This window comes from Danio rerio, chromosome 24 (genome assembly GCF_049306965.1).
Source record: "Danio rerio strain Tuebingen ecotype United States chromosome 24, GRCz12tu, whole genome shotgun sequence".
Classification (NCBI taxonomy): Eukaryota; Metazoa; Chordata; class Actinopteri; order Cypriniformes; family Danionidae; genus Danio; species Danio rerio.
This window is the reverse complement of record NC_133199.1, coordinates 33,471,431-33,488,938: the sequence shown is the minus strand read 5'-3', so window position 1 is coordinate 33,488,938 and position 17,508 is coordinate 33,471,431. Positions and strand designations below refer to the sequence as shown.

The window sequence follows — 17,508 nt, the reverse complement described above, 5'->3', positions numbered from 1 at the left end:
TTCAATGCAACTTAATATATCACAGCTTCGAGTGTTTTGACAGAGATTACAAACCCCCCGTGATCAAGTGTACCATTGATTTGGCATTGGATTTTTACAAATAATCCAAAGGGCAAAGTGGGGGGCAAGTAAACAGACAACAAATGATTCTTTAGTTTTTAGTGAGGAGAAACAGCACAGCAGAGAGTTGGCATTTGGAGGATTATCGATAGCAGAAAAGACAAATAAAACCTCATTGACATAATCAACACAAACTATCAGGGATGTTTTAGTACAAATTGGCTAGATTAGGGATGGAAAATCCTGCTCACCTCCAAGGGATGAGGGCTTTTCTTTTTTCGATTGCGTCTAAATTGCTTTGTGAAGCTTTCACCAGACAAGGCCTGCAGTTTGATGACTGCCATTGCATTTTATTTATTGGCAGTTGACAAATAGGCAGTACAAAGTGCTTTTTGCTAAAACACCACCTTTAAGAAATAGTTTTGCAGTTTGAAGTCTGATTTTGGTGAAGATATAACGGGTCACTAACTTTATCATTTAGTTCACTTTGTTTTTTACTGTACCGTAAAAATGTTGTGTGACAGTAAAAATTAAGAAAAGCAACTCGTAATATTATGATAATAATGTGTGAGCAATTTATCTTCGTTTAGTGCTTTTTACTTACTATACTGCTATTTTTTTTCCATGGCTTGTCTGATTTGTGGGACGTTTCAGTAAATAGGCGTGTCACACCAACATGACCAATTTTATAGTGGTTCCAACAAAGTCACGTGATCTTGAATGGGGTTCTTCAATGAATTAGATTTGTCTATAGAATTGACCAATTTAAATGATCATGTAATGTCAAAGCAGTGGATATGGTTTTCATTGACAAAATGTATCAGGTTTGTTTTTAGATTTAGAGTTTGTTTTACCTTTTTATTTACTTTCATTTACTTGCTTTTACTCTTTCTTTCTTTTTATTCTTTCTTTCTTTTATGTTTTAATTTGTTCTTGTTTTCTTTTACTTTTTTCTTTTTTCTGTCTTTTCATTCATTCATTCATTCATTCATTCATTCATTCATTCATTCTTTCTTTCTTTCATTTATTCATTCATTCATTCTTTTTCTTTCTTTCTTTCTTTCTTTCTCTTTTACTTTCTTTTTTCCTTTTCTTTCTGTCTTTTCATTCATTCATTCATTCATTCATTCATTCATTCATTCATTCATTCATTCATTCATCTTTTACATCTTTTTGCTTTTTATTCTTTTTTATTTAACTTTTTAATTTATTTACCTTTATTTACTTTTTCCGTTCCATTATTTACTTGTTCTTTCTTTCTTTCTTTCTTTCTTTCTTTCTTTCTTTCTTTCTTTCTTTCTTTCTTTCTTTCTTTCTTTCTTTCTTTCTTTCTTTCTTTCTTTCTTTCTTTCTTTCTTTCTGTCTTTTAAATGTATTTACTTTATTTTACTTTTTGTTTACTTTCTATTCATTTCTTTTACTTTTTCCTTTACTTTTAATTTTTATCTTTTACTCTTTTTTTTCTTTTTATTCTTTTTTATTTTACTTCTTAATTTATTTACCTTTTATTTACTTTTTCCACTTTCTTTCTTTCTTTCTTTCTTTCTTTCTTTCTTTCTTTCTTTCTTTCTTTCTTTCTTTCTTTCTTTTTATTTGTCTTTCAATTTGTTCATTCTTTCCCTCTATCCATCCATCCATCTACGAAATTGGATCTTTTGTTCTATGCACTGGCCATTCTACTGATCATCTTGTTTTCCATAGAAACATTATATTGATAATGATCAAGGTGATATGCACCGACCTCAAACTTTTGAAAAGTGTAAAATTCTCAATTCAGTTCTGTAAAGCACAAGCTAACTTTCTCCTTCGACTCTTTTTCTCCTTGCTCCCTTCTCTCTCTCTCTCTCTCTCTCTCTCTCTCTCTCTCTCTCTCACACACACACACACACACACACACACACACACACACACACACACACACACACACACACACACACACACACACACACACACACTCTCTCTTTCTCTCTCTCGCTCTCCCTCCCTCTCCTGCATGTCCCAGTAGACACGAGGAGTACTTTACAACGAACAGTGTGGTGACGCCTAAAGACTTGATTCCAGTCCATACAGAGCCACTTCATTGATCAAACATGCATCTGAATGAACTGCAAGCTGAGGTGTTCACTTACACAACCCAGACGACCAGTGCTGCCTTACCTAAACCAAGACCTGTAGCTCCACAGAGACGCTCAAAACAGCACCAATCAAAACTCCATCTTCATGAGACACCAAGAACATTAGGAGAGAAGACAAACACTTTCTACCATGTTCTCATTCGATTTAAACCACATAAATCATACACTTACTGTACTATATCTGCAGCTGACTTTTTCCAAACATCCCTTTTCTTCTCTACATTGTAGAAAGAAATCTGTTGAGTCTTAATTTATTTGTGCAAACCTATTGCCTTAATCCAATCAGGTTATCTAAAGCTTATTGTGTTACGTGTCATTTAAGAATTACTGTATTTACTAATATGTTAAAAAAGCTGATTTCTGTACTTGTATTGAGTCCCATTAGTTAGAACATTTAAGTTTGACTTAACTGAATCTGTGAGTAGAACTTTACATTTTATTTTTGCATTAAATTAATTATCACTTATCAAAATGTTAAATATGACTCATTGGATTAAGTGTTTGCAAATTATTTATATGAGCTGAATTTAAACAAATTAAATTTGGTAATGTTCAACTTAATTTTTTGCAACAATTTGCAATAAGTCTTATTTATTTATTGATTTTTTTGCAAAAAGTCATTAACGCTGCCGCTGCACCAATCCGCCTGTCAATCTCACGTTCCATTCTTCCCTCGCTCATGAACAAAATACTTGAACTCCTCCACCTGGGGGTAAGGACTTTCCTCCAACCTGGAGATGGGAAAGCATCTTTTTCCGGTAGAGCACCATGGCCTCGGACTTAGAGGTGCTGATTGTCATCCCAGCCGCATCACACTCAAATCGCTCCAGTGCATGCTGATAGTCCATGTTTGATTAAGCCAACAGAAAAAAAAAGATTAAAGTGTCTTTCCTTATTTTGTGTAGTTTGCAAATTATGTATTTAATTGTGTGTTGTTACATGCAGTGGCTTGTAATCACGCATCTATTATAGAACAGTGCTTGTTGTGTATCTCTCAGGCTAAATCTGTACGTGCTATTCACATACAATATAGCATCCAAAAAGTGTGACGCAAGCTTCTTTCTTTAGCGAATTAAATGCATTTTGTGCTCGCAATCTCCTACTGTTTGTCATTGCTATTGCCACCATCAGCTGTTCCTACACAGCTGTTCCTTGGACAATTTTCTAAATATTTTAACTTTTGCAACTGTCTGAATTAATACTGAATGTGTGTTGTTGTTATTTAGTTATGGTAAAATAAAGTATTTACTGCTGTTTAACTGCAATGCTTCAATGCCTTCCTGCATTGGGCTCTCACATATACTCTGTGCTACTCCATGACCATGGTGGGCGTTTCTTGCCATCTCACGCTGAACGCACCCATCCAATCCTAACAGGCTGGGTCATCAGACCAATCCCAGCAGATTAGCCTCATGCAAAGGTTTTGGGAACATATTAATCGCTGAACAAATCTTATGGGAGCCGTAGGGATAATTAGGTAAAAAAAAAAAAAAAAACATATTATAAGACAATGAAAGTGTTTTTTTGACCTTGATTGCATATCAGCCTGTATTTGGAGACCCCCCCAAAATAAAATATGAACTTTTATAATGAGAATTAGGGGCTCTTTAATACAATGTAAGGTCCCACTTTATATTAAGTGTCCTTAACTAATATGTACTTACATTAAACAATAAATACAATGTACTTACTGTGTTTATAATGTATTTGAGAACACTTGTGGTGCTTTTGAGTTGGGATAGGGGTTGGGTTATGGACAGGTTTGGTGGCATGGGTAGGTTTAAGGGTGGGTTAAGGTGTAGGGAATGGTCAGCAGTGTATTTACAAATGTAATTACAAAAGTTAATTACAGATGTAATGACATACATGTATTTAACATAAGTAAATACATGCATTTTCACAATAAGTACATTTTAGAAAACTATTAATTCCTGTATAAGTACATATTAGTTAAGGCCACTTAGTATAAAGTGGGACCCAATGTAATTCTGAGTTCTTGTAACTTTATTACAGTGAACTTACATTAATATTTGAGTGAAACAAGCTCAATTCATTTCATTGTTTGATTTTGAAGTGCTTTTCTCCTTGCTTGTCCCATGTTTCCATGTTACCAAGGAGTCTATTTAGAGCTCCTTCTGTAAATAACAGTAAAATTGCTTTTAAAAAATGGGTCAGTGACATGTTATTTGACCATAACTGGCCACGCTCCTGTGAATTAAACATTCCTTCCCATGTCTTTATGACAGATTTCCGAAATCATTCATTTCTGCCCCTTTTCCCTGAATTAAGAATCCAGAGCCCCCTGTGTGAACCAAGCCCCGAGCCATATGCTAAAATTAGCACCTTCAGAGAGGAGACTTTAGTTACCTTAAGCTGCCTGCGCTCTTTCTTTTTTGCTCCCTTGCTTTTAAATGAGGTTTTCTACATTTACAAGCAGTACGTTATTGGAAAGAAGGGCACTGGATGTCAAGCACTAGTTTGTTCCTATTAACAATACGCAATAAAAGAACAACATGACACAATAAGTATTGTCAGTTCTATTTGATGGCATGTACAAATGCTACTGTGAAAAAACACTTACAGTAAAAGCAACCCAGGCTCATTCTAAAAACGTAGCCCCGTGGACATTTCTGGAGACCGCTAAATACATCCCGGGAGGTACGTATTTTTGCAGTTTTTGTTTCCGCGAATCTGCGAGAGGCCGCTCTGTACGCTTTTTCGCATCTCAAACGCCTCTTGTGAGTCCCGTTTGCACCCACGCTGTTCTCGTGTGAACCCACCATAGGCCGCTGTCTAACGACCGTCTGTCCAACTGCCTGAATGATTGTCTGGGCGACCGGCCAATGGGCTGGCTCACCCTCCTCCTTCCCCGAACCCCACCAATTTTACTGCCCACCCGCCCACTTCCCTAAACCCAACCAACAATTTGCAAAAGGTGTACAGAAAAAGAAAAGCCCTCATCTGATTTTTACAACATTTTCGGATTTTACCACATTCTCACCCTGTTACGAACTTGTTCTCTTAATTTTTTTGGATTTTGTTTTTGTCTTGCCTAATTTCTAGAAACCACTCTTTCCCAGACTTGAACCCGGATCGTCGTCATCGTTGTGGTCAGCTCCTCTCTGCGTCTCAAGTCTGCCAACGTACATGACGAGCTAACTGGACAAACTGGTTGCGGTGGGAAAGCCCTCCACACGGAGGTAAGCGCTCAGCCTGTAAACACCAAAAGAAATGGCGTCATACTGCCTCATATCATTTTTCTGTACGGCTTTCGCAAATTGTTGGTTGGGTTTAGGGAAGTAAGTGGGTGGGCGCTGGGGTCAATCGGTAAAACTGGTTGGGTTCGGGGAAGGAGGAGGGTGAGTCAGCCCATTGGCCGGTCGCCCAGGCAATCATTCAGGCAGTTGGACAGACATTTGTTCGACAGCGGCCTCTGGTGGGTTCACACAAGAACAGCGTGGGCGCAAACGGCACTCACAAGAGGCGTTTGAGATGCGAAAAAAAGTGCACACAGCGGCCTCTTGCGGATTCGCGAAAACAAAAACTGCAAAAATACGTATCACCCGGGACGTATTTAGCAGTCTCTTTAGAAACGTCTGCGGGACTACATTTTCAGAATGAGCCTGGGTTGAGCAGAAGACTAAGATCCTTGTTCAACCTCTGTGCTTTTTTATTTCTTCAAAAAATCATGAGCAATAAAAATGTCTTTATATTTGTATACATTTAAGCAGTAGATTTCTCACAAATAGTTCCATATAGAAATTACATTTTACTCCAGTTTCACTGACGAGGCTTAAGGCTAGTCCCAGACTAAATGGCAAATGTTTATCCATCAAAATATTGTGAGCATAAATTGTGCATATATATAGTGGCAGTCCAAACACGGAAGCAAATGGTCAGCGTTTGATTGAAGATTACCAACACAGTGAGTTTTTCAGTGAATGAACTTCAACAGAATTAATTGTTATATTAACACCTCAAGAATGACAATGTGCGATAGCAAAGTAAACATTGTTCATTTTGATTTCAAACGGATGTTAACAGAAAAAGTAGAGAACCACAAAAGCAGAGAGACCACAATAAGCCGAAGCCAGAATCCCAGGAGCATGACGGATGAAAAATTAAAGCTGAACCATATTCTTCAGGACACATTGTAAAGGCTGTCACAGAAATGACGACTCGTTCGCAGCCTAAGAGCAGGAAGTGTGGAACAGGACAGCAGAAAAGGGGCTAAAATGTGCGACTGAAGGGACAGAAAGCAATCGGAGTTCAGAAGCATGTCTCCGATGGGAACTGGCGTGCTGGAAGAGTGGAAAGGAATTGTATCGACATCCAGCGCTGTACAGGGGCCACATTGAAACCGTCGCTGTGGCTTCAGAGTCAACAAGCAAAGGCTCGAGCATTGAAGAGTTTACCCAAGGCTAGGTATTGATTTCTGTTGAGGGAGGCAAAAAGTGTCTGGGGTATAGGAACTGAGAGCCGTCTTTCCTGTTTTTTATCTGATGGCATTTGCGGCTGTTCTTGAGGTGACCCGAGGATCACGCTAGAGCCGAGAAGTGCTGGCGATTTGCAAATTTCCAAGAAACAATCCTCGTTAAACTTGTATGAGGTAACTGGAATATATTGAACCTCCAACACTTTTGGACTTAACTACAAAAGCATTTTGAAAGAAGTTATTTTGTAATGAAACTTCCATGGCAAAAAATAGTTGTGTGAGAGAAAAAAACAAAAAACTTTTAGCTTATATATATATTTTTTATATAAATATCTATAATGTACATATTAAAAACATATAATAATATACATATTTTCAAATAGGGCGAGGCAGTAGTGCTGTTGCCTCACAGCAAGAAGGTTGCGGGGTTGCTGGTTCTATTCTTGGCTTAGTTGATGTTTCTGTGTGGAGTTTGCATGTTCTCCCTGCATTTGCGTGGGTTTCCTCCGGGTGCTCCGGTGTCCACCACAGTCTAAAGACATGCGGTACAGGTGAATTGGGTAGGCTAAATTGTCCAAAGTGTATAAGTGTGTGTGTGAATGAGTGTTTGTGGATGTTTCCCAGAGATGGGTTGCGGCTGGAAGGGCATCTGCTGCATAAAAACGTGCTGGATAAGTTGGCAGTTCATTCTGTTGTGGCGACCCCAGATTAATAAAGGGACTAAGCCGACAAGAAAATGAATAAATGATATTTTCAAATAATTAATAATTATTGTCAATAATTATAATTAATGTCTATTGTGAATTTTTAGATTTCACTATTATGAAAAATAAGTTAGAAAAAGAAAAAATACAGATATAAATTCAAATAAAGTTACAAGTTCATAAAAGTTTTCACATTGTTGGTTATAAAATCATTTTAAATTCAAAAACTGTAGATTTTATGCCATTGTGGCATAAAAGTGGTGACAGGACACTACATGCAAGGCCCGGGACACTTTGAGTTTCTGTATTGTGTTTTGTGATTTTCCATGCATTCAGTCAGTGTGTTACATTTTAGTATGTCCGCGATTGTTGTCTATTTTTCATTTGTCCACTGTCAGTTTTATGCTCCTCTGAGAGTGGGACAGGTAAGAATGTCGAGCGACATGCACTGTGCACACATAGGCTTTGAATATTACTTTTGTTAGACACACTAGGTTAGGAGCGAGCTCCACTGGCTGTATGTTTTGACTTTTCTTGTATTATAGTGCCTTTCATAGTAAAGAAATATTTTGGTAAAAATTTGGCCAAATAGAAATGGTTGTTATGTTTAATTTATTTCTATTGTTTTGGATATTATGTTGAAGTCTGAGTTATTAGCCCCCCTGTTTATTTTTCCCCCCAATTACTGTTTAACGGAAAAAAAATATATATTTTTTTAACACATTTATAAACATAATAGTTTTAATAACTAATTTCTAATAACTGATTTCTTTTATCTTTGCCATGATGACAGTAAATAATATTTGACTAGATGTTTTTCAAGACACTTCTATACAGCTTAAAGTGACATTTAAAGGCTTAACTAGGTTAATTAGTTTAACTAGGCAGGTTAGGGTAATTAGGCAACTTATTGTATAATGATGGTTTGTTCTGTAGATAACCGAGAAAAATATATATAGCTTAAACGGGCTACTAATATTGACCTTTTTTTTTTTTTTTACTGCTTTTACTCTAGCCGAAATAAAACAGATAAGACTTTCTCCAGAAGAAAAAAAAAAATATCAGACATACTGTGAAATTTTCCTTGCTCTGGTAAACATAATTTGGGAAAATTTAAAAAAAAGAGGAAAAAAAAATCAAAGGGGGCTAATAATTCTGGCTTCAACTGTACATAAATATATATCTTTTTTTTCTTTTTTTTAATATTTAATAAAATTTTAAAGAACAGCTTTCCTTTTGTATGTAGTTTCAAAAGAAATTGTTTCTCCAGTCATTATTGCTTTTATTACTATTACCATTAATAATATTAATATTAATAATAATAATTGTATATTAGAGTGATTGAATGATCATGTGACTCTGAAGACTGGAATAATAAAGCTGAAAATTAATCTTTAAAATCACTGGAATAAATGATTTAATTAAATTCTAAACTACTTTTGAACAGTTATTTTATAGTGCAATAAAATTTCACAATTTTACAATCTGCACTGTATTTTTTAATGAAATAAATGCAGCCTCGGTGAGGAGGAAAAGCTTATTTTAAAACAATTAAAAATCCTACTGTTCCCAAACTTTTGACCCGTATTGTACGTACACATATTTTTGCAATTTTTATCACTATTTTTTGTTAATAAAACTGACTTAATTGCATTATTATATTATTATATTGTTATTTGTGGTATTTAGTCCCTCACTCATTAAAATTGCGTGTTTGCTTATGTGTTTCATCCAAAACTAATGTTACTCTCCTGCCCCTTGACTGACCACCTTTGAGGTCATAACATATGAAAAAAGCAAACTCAATACAGTATGGTATAGCTATTTGTCATATGGGTTAGAAATAAGACATCTAACGCAAAAAACAGAGAGAGAAGAAAAAAATAAATAAACAGGCATATTTAATGAACGAATATGATTTAAAAAATCTGAATGTAAAATATTATTAAATCCTACAATGATCACTCTATACTAAAATAACATATTGTTGCACACACAAAAAAACTTGACATTGTTAGGTACAAATACATTTAAATTAGTTATTAAATATTAACTAACGTTTAAAAAAAAAATACTGTAGCAATGAAAAAACCACAACATTACAATCACAAAAATAAATTTTAACATGTAAATCAGCATTGAGCAGATATAAATTATGAAATATTAATTCACAGTCTCAGTTTTTTTTTTTTTTTTTGCTGAGGTTTTAAACACCATTTTTGAAATTTTTCCTTTTTCTCCAGGTAAAATAGCATTTACAAAAAACCTAAATCAGCCAAATAAAACAAATATTTTTGGCTGCTTGTTTGAAAACCTCTTCCATACTTAAACCCTGTTGTTTTTTCAGAGGGATCAACAGCGCTGTCCTAAACAGCCATATGGGACTGTGATAAAGCCTCATCAAACACTCCCTGCGCAAACACACCGACATCCACACACACACACACACACACACACACATTCCAAACAGCAGCACGTCCAGCTCTTCTGTCCAAAGCAGGGGTGCATTTCCCAAACAAGGACACAACTCACTGTTAAAGAAACTGCCAATATATTCAAGTTTGAGATCAAAACAATATCTGATTATTGCTGTAAATATAACCAGCAGTGGAAAAAGTACTAAAAAAGCATACTCAAGTAAAAGTACCATGTTCAAAAATGTTGTGCAAGTAGAGTAAAAGTATCTGTTGTTTATTACTCAAAGTACGAGAAAAAAGTAGCTCTTTAAAAAGAACTCAAGAATCGTGAGTATTATACTCTGAAAGGCTGATGTGTTTACATGCAATTTGTAGAATACTGCAAATGTAACATTCTGTAGTGCATTTAGATTATTTGGGCCATTTGGTTGATTTAAGTCATCCTACAGTAAGCATAATGACACTGTAGGAAGCATATTCACTAGTCTTGTGGGTAGGTTACTTAAAAAAAAAAGTAACTGATTAATAAATACATCATTGAAGTTGCAAACAATGTAAACAATGCTGGGTTCCACACAATTCCTTCCAGCTGTCCCAGCACAAATTATTTAAGTTATCTCAATCCTTTTTTCCAAAATTTAAGTCAATTGAACACAAAACACTAAGTTATCCCCCCAAATACTTGTGTTGTTTCAACTCCTTTTAAGTAGCTACTGTAACTTGAACGAATAGCAAAAGTCAATTTCACTGTAAAAAATAAACACTGTCTGGATTTAGTAGGCAATGAATATGTTTATGGCAATGTTGATGTTTTTGGTCTTGGCTGTATGCATCTGCTAATGCCGAGTTCAGACTGCATGATTTTCAAACTAGTCGTGTCACAGATGTTTTCACACTGCATGACTATCTGGGCTAGCGTTTCGTCGCTGCTTTGTTTACACTGCAAGATGGTTCGGCGACATGGACATTCACATTGCATGACTTTACTATAGGGAGAATTGCCGACAACTCACAGTTCTCTCAGATCGCGTCTTTGATCGTTCATACTGTGTGATTGTCACTCACGTGCACGAGCAGCGATTTGCCTGTGATTTCAGGCATTTGTCTGCGATTTCTCAAAACCTGCCGGCGAGCCAAAATCGTGGCTAAAATCACGCAGTCTGAACTAGGCATAAGCTGCTGCTGCTGCTTTGATTAATATGGCAAAGCAAGTATTGAGATAAGCTATTGCCAGTATATACACAGCTGTCTAAGAATATAACACGCTGCTGTTGCAAACATAATATATATGTAACCCTGTGAAGCAGATCTAAACACAAGTGGAGCTGGGGTGGAGGAGGGGCGCTGCAGCTTTATGGCAGAGAATGACGTGGAGCATTTAAACTGATACGGAGCAAGCTCATTGGCTGCCGGTGACCAGCCTTCGGACATATATTTTTATGGTAGGAATTCCACTAGATTTTACAAATTTAAGTAAATTTCAATAAAGTTGAGATACAACCTGAAAGACGACAATACAACACTTACTATCACAATCATCAGCACTTTTAATAGTTTATTAACCAGATATGCTGCTGTTTTAATGGAGTTTTCATTCCAAAATGGCCTAGTGGCTCTAGTGGCTGTTTCCGAAATTACACTAGAGTGTCGCCTCTTGGTCATTCTAAGCTCTTTGAGCACACTCTCAGAAATTAAGGTATAGGAGCAGTCACTGTGGCAGTACCTTTTCAAAAGGTACATGTTTTTACTAAAAGAGTTCACAGTGGCACCTGAAATGTACATATTAATACCCAAATTTATCTAAAAAGTACCTTTAGGTACCATTATGAAGCCTTCAGGTACAAATATATATCTTTTGAAAAGATACTGCCCCAGTGACAACTCCTGTACCTTTATTTCTGAGAGTGTATGTATTTAAACAGTATGAATTTAAAAATTGAGTTGTTTTACTTGTTTTAAACAAGTAGTTTGAACACAACAAAAATTGTTTTTTTTTTTTCTATGTATTTCACTCAAGTTTGTGTTACTGTTTGTGAATACTTGCTGGAACGTTGGATTTGGGAAACACTGAATCCCTAGATTGCGACCTTAGTTTGCTAACAATGTTTTTGGGAAACGCATTACAAGACACCAAACCAACCTGAAACCAGCTTCTTGCGACTGAGTTTCATGCATCATCTTGTGCTATTTTCTTCCATATGATAATGCAGCACATTATTATATCATATTCCATAAAAATGACAAGCACTAGCAGACTGTGGCGCTCTTATCTGTGAGCTATGAAAGCAGGAAACACATTAATCTTGGAGGTTGTCGGTGTGTCTATATCTGTGGTTGAGTTTCTTCAGCCTCCGCAGGGCCTATGATCCTGTCCCGGGCTCATGTTCCTTTCCGTAAAGATTTTCTGCAACCGTATAGCCTAGCGATCTGTCATTCATAAATATTTGCCATCAGAATGTGTTCAAGTCTAAGATTTCCAGCCACATTTCCCAATAGCTACATCGTACGGCTCTGGAGGTTGGTGATGTCGGTGAGTATCGCTGAAAATATACTGTTACAATAAGTAAGGCCTCTTGTTCCAAAGGTAACATCTGGAAGAAGGACTAAGGGTAGAGGAAATGTTGAGGAAAAACATTAAATGTAACATTGTCTACAGTTTAGATTAACATATGTATCAATATGAATGTGACAGGTCTTTCAAAGGGTACCTATTATGCAAATATCACTTTTATAAGAGGTTTAAATACAGTTGTGTGGCAGCAGTGTGTGAAAATAGCTAGCCTCTAATGCTAAATGTATTCACTCATTTTTTTTATAATCACACTTGATTAAAACAGCCTGTAGAAACCCTTTGACTGACATTCTCCCTTTGTATGAGTCATCAAAGAGAGAAAAGTCCTGCCCATTAGTGACAATCTCTCCCTCATTAGCATAAACAACCCTGAGTAAGAAGCAGCCATCTGTCATTAGTTTTCATATTGTACCTGCAAACAATACTGTAATCAATGTAAGCGATTAGGCAGAATACAAATGTGGAGCATATAAATGTCTTCTGAGACGCTTCTTTTGCCATTTTGAGTTTTCCACAGAGGTAACATTCCTGTTTTGAATCTGCTGCTATGCTGATGCATAGGCGTTTGTAACTCCGCCCTCTTTTGAAAAAAGCCCAAATTAAATTTGAATTTAAAGCGACATTCACCAAAATGACACAATTTGGATCAAAGCCTAAAAGAGTCAGTTTCAAAGGGTTATAAACCATTATTTTAGTGGTATTTCAGCTAAAACTTAGCATACTTACTAAGAGACATACTTATTTTACATCTTGCAATAAGGGGCTGAATAGGTCCACTTTAACTAAAATTAAAAATGGGATCCATTATAGTGATAAAATAATAAATTACTTGCATACTTACTTTTTTAGGCTTATTCTGTGCTTTGATCAGGGTTGACCACAGTGAAAGGAACCACCAATTTCTCTGGCAAATGTTTTACCGATGGATGCCCTTCTTGCTACAATCTAACACTGGGAGTCATCTTTTTTTTTTTAAATAAAAAAATCTTGAATCGGACAATAATATAAAGCAGCATGACTTCCAATAGTAAATATAAATAATTAACTAATAAATGATAAACTATATGAAGACTAGAGTGATGATGCTGAAAATCATCATGGTTACATGTTGAATCACACAAAGCAAACCACTTTTTAAAATATATTCAAATGGAACTTATTTATTTTCAATTTTGAGTTTCAGAATATTTGTATAATTTTACATCCACTTTCACAGTTCAACTGTTTTTTTTTTTTCACCTACAGGTAAAATTGCTTTTTCAAAACACATAAATAAACCAAATAAAACAAATATTCAAAAGAAAAGTGGTTTGATCACAACATAATTACAACATATGGTTGTATGGTAGTTCTAACTTAAGTCAATCATGTCTGTAACTTCCTTTTATTTATTTATTTTAGTTATTTAAGCTGTTTCACATCAGTTTAATGTCATTTAAGTTAAAATTATATTTAGTAAAATCATAATTATATCAGATTTTATTTTAAGATGCAATTCTGGTTTATATACTTTTAGCTCAATAAACTCATTTTTTTGCAGTTTTTATTAAAGTTATTCAGCCTGATCTCACGAGAAAACGTAAGTATTTTACATTTTGGCAGTTTAGTGGCTAATTCGTACAAATTCGTACGAGTTCAGTCGTACGAAATGGTACGATTTTAAAAAGGAGGCGTGGCACCTAACCCCACCCCTAACCCCCGTCATTGGGGGATAAGCAAATCGTACTAAATTATACGAATTAGATTATATGAATTAGCCGCTAAATGAAAAAGTTACGAATTGCTGTGAGATTGTGTTGAGTTATTAGGTTAGTAGTTGGGTTAAGATAGGATTAAATAAAGAAAAAATCATGATGTAAATGTACTTAAGGGTGGCGTGGTGGTGCAGTGGGTATCGCTGTCGCCTCACAGCAAGAATGTCTCTGGTTCAAGCCTCGGCTGGGTCAGTTGGCATTTCTGTGTGAAGTTTGCATGTTCTCGTTGTGTTGGTGTGGGTTTCCTCCAGGCGATCCGGTTTCCCCTACAGTCCAAAGACATGCGCCATATGTGAATTGGATTGGCTGAATTGTCTGTAGTGTACGGGTGTGACTGGGATTGTATGGGTGTTTCCCAGTGATAGGTTGCGGCTGGAAGGGTATCCGCTGCATAAAAACATATGAGGGATAAGTTGGTGGTTCATTCCTCTGCGGGGACCCCTGATTAATTAAGGGACTAAGCCAAAAAGAAAATGAATGAATAAATGAAAATGTACTTTATTAGTACTAATATACAGCATATATGTTAAAAAATAGACAGGTAATTAGGCACTGGTAAATCGTGAGAATTGGTACTTTAAAGTGTTACCAGTCAACTTAAAAGTGTCAGGCAACCAGTATTTTTTAGAGTTTATATTGTTGATTTGCTACTCTTGGTTGCCTGTAAAACAATATTGAAGAATACATGTGCTAACATGAGTGACCATTGCTGATTGTTGTGACAGCCAGTATATCACTGCTGGAAAAATGCAATTTCAGTCTATAGTCCCTTTAGCCTGCAGATCTCATTAGCTGACCACAAGAGAGAGCGCAAAACAGCACAATGCAGCTCCACCATCACTAGACTGACAGAGAGGAGAAAAATACCAATATATCCTCAACAGCAAGACTTTTCCCTTGTAAATTTCAAAGCTGATGTCCAAATTCAAATTTAAAAGTGACAGCATGCTAAAAATTAACTTTTGTCCATTTCTGGTGAAAAAGTGCCTTTTACTTTTGTAGAAAGGATCAAGCAATTCATTATAAGTCAAGTGTTACTACAAAGCTTTAAATGTTAGTAAAAAGCTATTAGCAATTTAATATTGTACATAGAGCGTATATGGCAACGCAGTGGTGCAGTAGTGCTGTCGCCTCACAGTAAGAAGGTGGTTTGAGCCTCAGCTGGGTCAGTTGGTGTTTCTGTGTGGAGTTTGCATGTTCTCCCTGCGTTTGCATGGGTTTCCTCCGGATGCTCCGGTTTCCCTCACAGTCCAAAGACATGCAGTACAGGTGAATTGGGCAGGCTAAATTTGTGTATGAGTGTATGAGTGTGAATGAGTGTGTGTGGGATGCATCCGCTGCATAAAAATGTGCTGGATAAGTTGGCGGTTCATTCCGCTGTGGTGACCCCGTATTAATAAAGGGACTAAGCCAAAAAGAAAATGAATAAATGAATAGAGCATAAATATTCCCATATAAATATAGTAAAATAAACAACACTGTTTTACCTCAATGTCCCAAATGCATCATAAAGGAACCATAATTGGAAAAGATTGGACGTATATTAATTTATTAATTTCCTTTCTTAGTCCCTTTATCAATCTGGGATTGCAACAGTGGAATAAACCACCAACCTATCCAGCACATATTTTTGCAGCGGATGATCGTCAAGCCGCAACCCATCACTAGGAAACACTCACACACTCTCATTCACACACATACACTACGGTCAATTTTAGCTTACCCAATTCTTTTGTCCCACATGTTTTTGGACTGTGGGGGAAACCGGAGCACCTGGAGGAAACCCACGCCAACACGGGGAGAACATGCAAACTCCACACAGTAATGCCAGCTGACGCAGCCGAGGCTAAAACCAGCAACCTTCTTGCTATGAGACAACAGCACTACCTACTGTGCCACTGCGTCGTTAGATTGGACATATATTAAAAGGTAAATCTGAGTCATTTTAAAAAGCTGTGGGAAATCCCTTTGACCTGTATTGGCATAGTCTACTCTTCATGCTTAACTGTGCACACTGCGGTATTAATGTTTTTAATTAGACCACAATGCATTTTTTTTGTCCCTTAAATACTGTATAATGGTCATGTTTTACTCAATGTGTATGCAACTTATTCTGAAAACTCAAAAAATAAAGAAATGTTAAAGTGATACTTTAACCAAAAATGCATATTCTGTCACCATTTACTAATCCTTTACTTGTTTCAAACCAGTTTGAAGTGTTTTGTTGTTGTTGTTGTTTTGCACAAAAAGTAAATAAATAATAAATAAATAAAAAATAAATAAAAACATAAATAAATAAATTACAAAAAATAAATAAATAATAACAAATAATAAAAATTTTAAAGTAAAAAAATAATAAAATAATAAAGTAAATAAATAAATAAACAAATAAATACAATTAAAAACATAAAAAATAAAAATAATAAATAAATATATAAATATAAATAATACAAATAAATAAATAAATAATACAAATATTTTAAAAAATCATAAAAATTTAAAAGTACTAAAATACTAAAATAAATAAAGAAAGAAAGAAAGAAAGAAAGAAAGAAAGAAAGAAAGAAAGAAAGAAAGAAAGAAAGAAAGAAAGAAAGAAAGAAAGAAAGAAAGAAAGAAAGAAAGAAAGAAAGAAAGAAAGAAAGAATGTTGGAAACCTATATTGACTTCCATAGTAGGAAATGCAGATACTAATGAAATCAATGGAAGCTGACAGTAATGAAGACTAAACAAAAACAGTTAGGTTTACTTAATTTCATCCTATAACTGCAATATTAGTTGTTGTTGTTTTTTTTTTTTTTGTATTTTCTTCATGCATATATTTATGATCATTTTAACTAACATTTTTTACTTTAACAAACCAATATATTTTAAGTAAACCTAAAACGGCTGTAAAATGTTTTGTTGATTTTGTTGTTGTTGTTTAATCAACATTAAGTAATGGATGTTGAGCCAACAATTTTTTACAGTGTTCTGCAACATAAGTTGATCCTCTAATAGATCTACATGACAGAATGAACTTGGATGCTCACCCAATCATCAAAGATGCAGGCAATGAGCCCTTACACACAGCAAAACAGGTACAGCAGTTCTTTAAAAAAAAAAAAAGCATTGAAATAATGAATTGGCAGCCCAAAGTCCTGATAAGATTGCTTTACAGCATGCTTTACCTAAAAGGCTCCTCTCAGTGCTGCCCATGAAGTCATTAAAAGCTGCAAGAAGAAAAGACCATTCCTGATAGTCAGCATGATGCTCTGACATTTGGACAGGAGTGACAAATAGAAAAATTCAGGACATGAAGGGCACGTACTAAAGCATGGCAGCTGTGGTGGAAGAGGGAAGACATCTGTCGGACTCTGGTTTCATCTGGGTTTAGGCTGCCAGACAGGGTATTTGATACCAGACATTTTAAATAAGACGTGGAGGACTGA

The 17,508-nt window shown here is 35.6% G+C and overlaps 1 protein-coding gene across 1 annotated transcript in view; it reads right to left on the bottom strand.

Moving 5' to 3' along the window:
- The window catches only part of ntng1a (netrin g1a), a 246,632-nt gene that overhangs the window by 228,136 nt on the left and 988 nt on the right, over window positions 1–17,508 (bottom strand). The window lies entirely within an intron of this gene.